The sequence below is a fragment of the Aotus nancymaae genome, unplaced genomic scaffold (assembly GCF_030222135.1).
Source record: "Aotus nancymaae isolate 86718 unplaced genomic scaffold, 86718_ANA_hifiasm-v0.15.2.pri h1tg000006l, whole genome shotgun sequence".
Classification (NCBI taxonomy): Eukaryota; Metazoa; Chordata; class Mammalia; order Primates; family Aotidae; genus Aotus; species Aotus nancymaae.
In genome coordinates this window covers 48,387,081-48,397,272 of record NW_026988417.1, presented here as the reverse complement: position 1 = coordinate 48,397,272, position 10,192 = coordinate 48,387,081, and the positions used below count along the sequence as shown (strand labels likewise).

At 43.8% G+C, this 10,192-nt stretch overlaps 1 long non-coding RNA gene and 1 other non-coding gene across 2 annotated transcripts; both read right to left on the bottom strand.

The window, feature by feature from the left end:
- Positions 1 to 1,634: 1,634 nt before the first annotated feature.
- Positions 1,635 to 3,382, bottom strand: LOC105709218 (uncharacterized). The gene is made up of 3 exons (XR_001105478.3): positions 3,328 to 3,382; positions 2,894 to 3,032; positions 1,635 to 2,397 (listed from the first exon to the last, which is right to left on the bottom strand). It is a non-coding gene; the product is annotated as an uncharacterized LOC105709218 (long non-coding RNA).
- LOC135272158 (small nucleolar RNA SNORA26) lies at positions 2,518 to 2,639 on the bottom strand. Its single transcript, XR_010340250.1, has one exon. It is a non-coding gene; the product is annotated as a small nucleolar RNA SNORA26 (small nucleolar RNA).
- Positions 3,383 to 10,192: the final 6,810 nt, after the last annotated feature.

Below are 10,192 nucleotides of genomic sequence, written 5' to 3'. Positions count from 1 at the left end.
GGTCATGAGTTTGAGACCAGCCTGGCTAACATGGTGAAACTGTGTCTCTACTAAAAATTAGCTGGCGTGGTGACCAGTGCCTGTAATCCCAGCTACTTGGGAGGCTGAGTTTGCAGTGAGCCAAGACTGCACCACTGCACTCCAGCCTGGGGAACAAGAGCAAAACCCAGTCTTAAAAAAAAAAACACACATAAAGAGATTTGAACCTAGGCTCAACATTATGCTGCCGTTAGAAGGGGACCGTAAGCCACTTACTTGAATGCTATATATAAATCCTACTCAATAATGCAATTACTGCTATCAAACTGAATTGCACCTGACTAGACCATAATGATGAGAACCAAGGTGGACTTTACAGAATGGAGAAGCAGAGGCAGTTAGGCAAGTTCACAGGCAATGCTCAATGTAGTTCTGAGGTTACAGGGCCATTATGGGATGCTGAAGAAAGTCAAGGGCACTTAGGAAGGGCTGATGGTGGTCAGAGAAGAGTCAGGTTAAGAGCAGCAAAGTATAAGGAAATAGGGAGCATTCCAGTTAAACAATCAGATCTCTGAAGGCCAGAGGCACATTAACATTTTACAATAATTTGAAAATAACCACCTCTCCACCACTCCATACAGACATGTCCTTCTCCCCTTAAGGGCACTTCTCTACAGCTTCACTTTGCTTCTCCAAACCTTGAAACACAACTAGGGGCCTTTGTACTTGTTTTCCATCTGTCTGCCTAGAATGCCCTTCTGTCAACTATATATAAGGCCATGGCATCTCCCTCAGCTCTTCCACGTTGAGTGAGGCCTCCCTTGCTGGCCATGTTCTTAAATGCCTCCCATTCGCTGCAAACACATGCACTATCTCTCTTTTCTTCCCCCGTCCTCCCTTAGCAATTATGGCTAGTTAACACTTTTATATATTTTTGTACTAGTCTGTGCTCACATTGCTATAAAGAACTGAGACTGGGTTATGTATAAAGTAAAGGTTTAATTGTCTCATGGTTCAGCAGGCTGTACAGGGAGCATGGCTGCGGAGCCTTCAGGAAACTTATCATGAGGGATAACTAAGAGGACGCACAAGGAGGAAGTGCCACGCATTTAATCTGAACTCTGCCTTTCTTCTGCCTCTGCCTTGAGACATGTTGCACATTGTATAACCTTTACTTTCATTAGTTTTTGAGGCAGGGTCTCACTGTCACTTAGTCAGGAGTGCAGTGGCAAGATCATGGCTCACCACTGCCTTGACCACTTGGGCTCAAACAATCCTGCCTCATTTTTTGTAGAGACAAGTTCTTACTATACTGCCCAAGATAGTCTTCAACTCCTGGCCTCAAGTGATCCTCCCACCTTGGCCTTCAAAAGTACTGGGATTACAGGCATGAGACACTGCCCTAGACACACTTCACATCTAAACTTTATCTTGTGAGAAGTCACTATCACAAAAACAGCAAAATGGAAACCCACCCTTTTGATCCTGTCACCTCCCACCAGGCCCCTCCTCCAACATTGGGGATTACAATTCAACCTTATATCTAAACTTATGAGCAATTACCTAGATTTATGAGGCTAGACTTTGCAATATGGAATGTAAAAGTTTAGATAAAAAGGCAAGAATAATGCTAGGAATTAAGAATGACTCCAAGATAAATATTAAATATTTTTATTTAGAAGTTCTGGAGAATGAGTCGCTTTTAACTGACTTACAGAGTAGTAAGACCTCAATTGCTAGACACGCAGCAGACTGGTTAATAGGAATGAACTTGCTTGACTGTTTTCTCCCACATGAAAACTTTTCATCACCTCCAAAACTTTCATATTCTAACAATGTAGCATCACTGTGTCCTTTTAAATCTCTTTACACTTCCTTATGCTACACACCCACAAACAGAATATGCTGACACATACCCTTCTGTGCCCAATTTTGTGAACTTTCTCAGGTTCAATGCAATGAATACGAAGAGCTTATATTCTTAACAGCTCTACCGTGGTCCTTTCCTAGTTTGCTTAAATTCTTTTAACTGTTACACCAGGACACCAAATCTCAAGAGACAAGTGACTTTCCAGAAGTCACGTGAAGCCTCATTCAGAGATACTCACATTCTATGAAACTTGATTTACCCCTAATCGATTTCTTTACATGTGAAATGGGAGAAGAAAATCAACTTCCAAATTAGGAGAATTAAATTAAAAGATGAACATGAAACACCTGCTATACTGCCCTGTTGACACCAGCCTTGTCCTGCTGCTCTAGCTCCTGTGGCATTGCATGGACATGTGGTTGCTACAAGTTAGTACTCCAATTAGAGGCATTTTCTTATTTTAACTCAAGGGATAGTTGGTCTAAATCAATTGAAATACCAGCATCAGGACATCCCAGCTTCAATGGCTTGTACCTGTAGTTGTCAACCTATAGAAAGAAAAGTTTTAAAATGACGTTTTAAAAACAACTGAAATGTATCACTTGTTCTATAAACTGTGTCAAGAAAATTACAGAGGCGCTCGGTCGTAACAAAATTTTTTCTGGTTCAGGTGTGACTCCAGACAGGATCCAAAGACGAGATTTTCAGTCTCTTCTCTGGGTTTTATGGAGACTTACTTTACCCTTCTGTGTTAGCCTCTTAAAGCACTGGGTCAACCTTAAAAGGGCACAGGAAAGGGCACTTTGGGATTTTTTTTCCCCTTTCATTTTTACAGAGTTCACTACTATTTCCCGCATTGCTCTCAATGCCCCACGGATCTCTGCTTCTCTAAGTCTGAAACCACCACTAGAAACAGCTGTTTCGTTTAGTGAGCCTCCTACATGGATGTTTCCTTCCAGGTAAGGAGAGCCGGATTCGGGCCTTGGCGACAAATACTGGCCACGTGCTCGGGGCTGGGTCATTCCATCCCACTTAGGAACACACCTTTGCTATTTATGAGGCCGCCGCACTTCCGCAGACGTAGGAGACGAACTCCTGGAGCTCAAGGTCGGCCGGGGTTGGGTTCCTGTCGCCGCACATGTGGCCCGCCTGAGATCTGCTACAAAGTAGTGGCGCGTCCACCCTGGGGAAGCAAAGCGCAAACTTGTTCTGGTGCCCAGACCTGCCCGGAAACCTCCGGCTGCTCCACTGGGAGCGGCGCCTGTGCCTCGCGCGGCCCCGAGACGGGCACGGCCGCCCGCCCCCCGGGCCGCCGAGGACTGCTCTACCCCTCAGTTCTGGCCGCCGGGAGCAGAGGAGCTCGGGGCGGGCAAAGCTCGAGGGGACGCGGGGCGACCCCAGCCCCTGACCGGGCCCGCGGGCCGACAGGGCGCCCTCCCCGCCCGAGACCGAAAGCAGAAGGCTGGAGAACAACTCACCGCGCAACTCCAGCGGACAAAGAGGACGGGGACCTGCGCAGGGCGCACAAACCGGAGAGGCAGCGCGGGGCGGGGCGGAAAGGGGAAGGCCGCGGGGCGCGCAGCCAATCCTGGGAAGACTCTGGACGAGGGCGGGGCGCGCAGCCCATCTCTGGAGAGGTGGGGAGCTCAGCCAATCCCGGGAAGACTCTGGGCGGGGCGGGGTGGAGGGCAGCGGCACGCACAGCCAATCCCGGAAATCTTGGGAGCGGGGCGGGCCGTGGGTGGGTCCGGGCCGGGCCATTGGCTATCGGTGTCGGGGGCCGGCCTAGGTCTGGCTCCTGCAGTGGTGTGTGGACCTGCCAGCTCTGCGCGGAACGTCCTTCTCGGAATCAGATTCGTCAGGCTCCCCACCAGTCCTCGGCTTTAGTGATTCTAGTGTTCTCAGGCTCTCCTCGAGTTCTCTTCTGGGGAGGCCATCGCGGTTACTCCACGGCCGCGCTACGTCCCTGAGACCCTTTCCTAAAGCCACACTCATCCGGTGTGTGTTCATAATTTGTGTCCGCCTAAACTGTAACCTTAAAGAGAAACCACGACCATGTCTTGTTCAACGAGCTCACTCCCATGGCCCCTCCTAAAGCTAAAGGGACTACCTCCTTTCCTCATGCTCCCTCTTTATTCATTTATGCAGTGTCCAGTAAGAAGACCATAATCAGCTGGAGGTGGGAGTAGGGGAGGGTGAGAAGGCAACCATAGCAATCTCAAAATAACAGGCTCAAACTTGGCAAACAAATAAGTAGAATAAAATTGGAGTATATGCTAAAAGGAGAACTTCTATTACTGTTTCACGTACTTACCATCTGCTAACAAATCTAATCCTCAAAATATCTTGTATCATCTCCAAATTATAGATGGGGAAATAATTATGTTATAACTTGCCCAAAGTCACAGAGCAGCCAGCAAGTGGTAGATCCAGGATTTGAACTCAAGCAGCGTGAAAGCAGAGGCCCTCACACGCCATGCTACCTAGCGTTTCCCCAGATGTTGAGGGTGGAGCAGGAAGAGAAACCAAAAAATAGCCTATATTTGGTTAACTGATCAAGATACGCAGCTCTAGTAGGGTTGTGGCTTTTTTTTTTTTTTTTTTTTAAATGGAGTCTTGCTTTGTCGCCCAGGCTGGAGAGCAGGGTTCAAGCGATTCTCCTGCCTCAGTCTCCCGAGTAGCTGGGATTACAGATGCGCACCACCACACCTGGCTAATTTTTGTATTTTTAGTAGAGACTGGGTTTCACCAGGCTGGCCAGGCTGGTCTTGAACTCCTGACCTAATGATGTGCCTGCCTCGGCCTCCCAAAGTGCTGGGATTACAGGCGTGACCCACCACGCCTGGCGGAGGGGTTGTGGCTTTGCAGGCAGAAAGAACAGCTCGTCCAGAACCCCAAGGTAGAACAGGAAAAGGCTTTACCTGTTTGAAGACCCCCCAGAAATGGAACTTAAGGATATAGGAGCAGAGTGGTCTGAGATGAGAGTGGCCTGGAGCCAGACCATCCAGGAAACCCTGGAAGAATTTTTGTTGTTTTTTGAGATGGAGTCTAGCTCTGTTGCCCAGACTGGAGTGCAGTGGCACGATCATGCTCATTGCAGCCAGCACCTCTCAGGTTCAAACGATTTTCCTGCGTTGGCCTCCCAGGTAGCTGGGATTATAGGCACACACCACCACGACCGGCTGATTTTTGTATTTGTGGAAGAGTTTATATTTTGTACTAAGAATGATGAAAAGCTGTTCAAGTGTTGTTTATTTTATTTTTTTCTTTTTAACAGGGGAATGATAGGATCTGATGTAGGGTGCGGTTTCGGGTGTTATTGAGATGATTTTGGTGGGAAGAAGAAATTGAATAAAATTTACCAATAGGCCGGGTGCGGCGGCTCACGCCTGTAATCCCAGCACTTTGGGAGGCCAAGGCGGGTGGGTCACAAGGTCAGGAGATCCAGACCATCCTGCCCAACATGGTGAAACCCCGTCTCTACTAAAAATACAAAAAATTAGCTGGGCGTGGTGGCACACGCCTGTAGTCCCAGCGACTCGGGAGGCTGAGGCAGGAGAATCGCTTGAACCCGGCAACAGAGCAAGACTCCATCTCAAAATAAATAAATAAATAAATATATATATATATATATATACACACACACACACATACACACACACATATAACCAATAAACCCTAGCAGCCAGCCATCATCTTGGAGATATTCATAGAATCTTGTTGAAATCTGAGTGAGAATATCAGTTTATTGTCCCTTCACCTCTCTCAAGAGTCTTCCAAACATGTCTCTAGTTGGAATCTGCCCTTTTTACGATCCCTTTGGATAGCTGAGAGATATTACCTTTTCTTTAACTATGGCAATGAATGTGGTTAAGCTACATGGGAAAATGTTTGAAAAGAGAAGTAAATCTCCTCAGTAAAGAGACTAATGCAGGAATTCAGCAGCAACCTAGCAGGGACTGAGGGTAGCTGTGCAGAATGTCTTTCCCCCAAACCAGGGGATAAAAATGGGAAGGAATTATAAAAATTCTATTTATGTTTGATTTAAGAGAAATTTGTCTCAATCTGAAGGTTTCACATTTCTGGTCAAATACCTCAATTCAATGAAGATGACAAACTTAGTTCATTTCAAATAGTGAAACTGTTCCCTGGGCTTAGAGGAGACATGTCTATTAAATATAGAGATGATAGAACAAAATAAACTGATTTATAACTGCTTTTGAGTTAAATTCAATATAATATATATTTGGTACTAAAAATGCTTATAATGCAGTTTAAAAAGAATTGTTTCAATTTGGTTTATTATTGGACCTGATTTTTTGAGAGAAATTAGTATGTCCTCTTTCTTTCTTAGTATGTCCTCTTTCCTTCCTTCCTTCCTTTCTTTTCTTTCCTTTTCTTTCTGTCTCTCTGTTTCTCTCCCTCTCTTTCCTCTCTTTTTCTTTTCTTTTCTTCTTTCTTTTTTTCTTTTCTTGTTCTTTTTCCCTTAACTCCTACTTATCCCTCGAGACCCATCTACACTCACTGTTAATACAGTAACCTAGAGGGTAGGGGATGAAGGATATGGGGGAAAGGAGTGAGAGGGAAAGAGAAAATGTCCATGATCAAACCACTTGTGGCTAGATGCGGTGGCTCACACCTGTAACCCCAGCACTTTGGGAGGCCAAGGCAGGTGGATCATGAGGTCAGGAGATTGAGACCATCCTGGCTAACACAGTGAAACCCAGTCTCTACTAAAAATACAAAAAGTTACCTGGGTGTGGTGGCACGTGCCTGTAATCCCAACTACTCAGGAGGCTGAGGCAGGAGAATTGCTTGAACCCGGGAGATGGAGGTTGCAGTAAGCCAAGATCATGCCACTGTACTTCAGCCTGGGCAACAGAGCAAGACTCTGTCTCAAAAAAAAAAAAAAAAACCACTTGTATCTTGTAATCTTACATACACATACACACACATATATACTATATATATATTTATAGTATAGTATGTATATACATATAGCATTCTATGTATCTATATACATGTACAAGTATAGTTGTGTGTCTGTGTGTATGTGTAAATATGGTAATAGGTTAAGGCCCAAAAAGCCACCAGAATGAATACAGGAGACAACATAGCCTGGAGCCAAGACCTGGTTTATATTCTGCCCAGTAATTAATCTGCAAAAATAACAGGATGTTGTGAAATCTGATTAAGAAGCAAGGTGAAGGAAGCATTTTGGGGGTTAGATAGTTCAAATTATTATTAAGGGTATTGTACAAGTTCTAATTCAATTCTAAAGACAGAAGGAAACTTATATTCTTTATTTTAAAATAAAGGTGGCTCATCTAAATAAGTAACAAACTTGGTGTTTTAAATCATCCTTTTGTACATGTATAATCATATTTATACTTCTGTATCTATTTATCAATCTACTACTGGCAGCACCCACCTCATCATGTATTATTGGCAGCTCCAGAGATGTAATCTGACTTGGATACCAGGATGGAGCCAGACTTTGTGAGGTGGGAGACTTATACAATGTGGGTGGTCCTTCTTAAAAGAAACAATGCAAAAACATCATACCTTTATGAATTTTACAAAAATACACAGCCCCATAGACACATTGTTAGAGCTCTTCTTGGGGCCTAGATGAGGCCCATGCAAATAATGAACCGACAACTAAACTTAACAGTTTTAGGGATACATCTGTCTTGGCTGCCAGATGTTCTAGAAAGGGGAATTGTTGGCTCTCCTTTAATACCATCCTTAGCACAGCACAGCTAAGGAGCAAACTCCATGCTTACACAAGGGCTTCTTCCTTAGTCATCGGAGCAATGGTCCAGTTTACTGTACACCTACTATTTTTGCCAGGCACTGTTCTCAGCTTTTTTTTTTACATACGTTGTCTCTTTTGAGTCCTCATACTAACAATGAGATATATGTACTAGATGATCTCCATTTTACAGATAGGAAACTGAGACCCAGAGATGTTAAATGACTTGCCCAAGAAGAGGTACCCACTGAGTGCTGAAACACAAACAGAGGTGGGAATGGGTTTCCAGCTGTCAAATTCCTGGGGCAGTGCCGTCTAAGAACAGTAGCAGAAAGTGAGGCACAAGTCACCAAACAAATTCAACAACCTGACCTCTGCTATAGGGTGACCTTGGTGAGAGCAGACAGGACTATAAGTGACCCGATAGGTCGCTAGGAGAAAGATCCAGTTTCCAGAACTGGAAAGAAGGTCTCAGCCAAATATGGGGAGTTAAAGCTTGGTTCTGAGCCTCGGAACCTCCATTATATAACATAAGATTGGTTTTAGAGATTCAGAGATGATGAGTCAACAGGCTGAAAGGTTCCCTGATATCCACAAACTCAAAATAAAAGTGGCCAATTGTACACTCTGAGCAGCCACCGAACTCTCTGGACAATAAACCTGCTGAGAAGTCATCTAGGAACAGTTTAATGCCACCTTTCTCCATCCTCTTTGGGATAAATATACATCATGCTCTTTTTCTTTTTTAGTCTTGCACACAAACACATTAATCCCAATATCTTCCTCAGACCAGTGTTTAAGTCCCTTTTTCCCCCAATGTTGGAAAGCCCTAATAACAAAACTAAAACCCCGTTAGTTCTACCCTCTCTCCTTTTATTTCATTTGCATGGTAAAAACCCAGCACGTTTATGGTTGATCAGTATCAGAAGGGAGCTACATATATCTCCGTATAAAGGGAGAAGGAAGTCGTAAATGTTAAGAGTGAAATGGAGTTAACCAAGAATTTGAAAACAACTTGTATTTGCTATTTATTTTGAGCTTTTAAATTTATATTGTTTTTGTATTTATTTGTGAGTTATTTATTTATTTAGAGACAGAGTCTTGCTCTGTCCAGGCTAGAGGGCAGTAGCACCATCTCAGCTCACTGCAACCTCTGCCTCCTGGTTTCAAGTGATCTCCTGCCTCAGCCTCCTGAGTAGCTGGGATTACAGGCAGGCACCACCACGCCCGGCTAATTTTTGTATCTTTAGTAGAGACAGGGTTTCACCATGTTGGCCAGGCTGGTCTTGAACTCCTGACCTCAAGTGATTCACCTGCCTCAGCCTCCCAAAGTGCTGGGATACATAAAATAAAACCCATGGGGAATACTTGCTGGAAGAAGGCCAAGAATTTTGCTCTGAGTTGCCTGACAGTCAATGCGAAACATCAGAAAATGGAAAAAAAAAAAAATCTAAATTCAAGAGAAACGCAAATATTCCTGAAAGAAATGTCTTCCATGGATCTTTATAAAGAGGGTACTATAATCAAACTCCTCAATATCAATAATCTAAAGAGAATGGTTTTTTACTTGGAAAATAGGTGTGATTAAAAAAAAGAAAAAGAATGTTTTTAATCTCTCCAGTTTTCGTGTGTCCAAGATTTTTGACGTCTAGCCAAGATGATTTACTTGCTTGAACTCAATTAAAACAAAATACTTTTCAAGTCCCAATTATCATGTGGCAAGAGAGTTATCTGTCATGCAGGTGACACTTGGGGAAAAATTGGACTTTTAATTGGTTATGAAGCAGATAGGCTATACTCTACTGTAATACTAAAATCAATGGCTATAAACAGATGGCATGTTCCCATAAGAAAGATGTGGTGATTTGGGATAGTTTTCTGGCCAAAGATTCAGCATTTAGTCATAGACATATGCGTGTGTGTGTGTGTGTGTGTGTGTGTGTGTGTGTTTTCAACTTTAAATAACAAGATTCAGAAAATAGTTTTAAGTACAGAGTTTATTTGAGCTCAAAGTTTGAGGGTGGCCACCGAGGAGCATAGATTCAACTTGTCCTAAATATACACTCTGATTAGCAGCAGTTATAAGTGGGTTTACTTTTAATTTTTAGCTGTTTTAAAGACAGGGTCTTGCCCAGGCTGGCGTGTAGTGGCATAATCATGGCTCGCTGTAACCCTGAACTCCTGGGCTCAAGTTATCCTCCTACCTTAGCCTCCTGAATAGCCAGAATATAGGCGAGTGCCACCATGTCCAGCTACTTTTCAACCACTTTTTGTTGAGATGGGGTCTTCTTATGTTGGCCAGTTTGGTCTCAAACTTCCAGCCTCAAGTAATCCTGCCTCAGCCTCCCAAAGTGCTGGGATTATGGCCATAATGGGTTTATTTTTATTTTTTGGTAGTTCAATGATCCTTGTTCTGAAAGTGAGTTTTTAAGGGAAAAAAGAAAAGCAGTTCCTATATTGTAAACCAGTAATTTACATTAAGATAACACAAGCTACTGATTGGCTATACACTGTTCTTTGTGACACAAATTCCAAGAATGTGAAGATAGGGGGGCCAGGTGTGGTGGCTCATACCTGTAATCACAGCA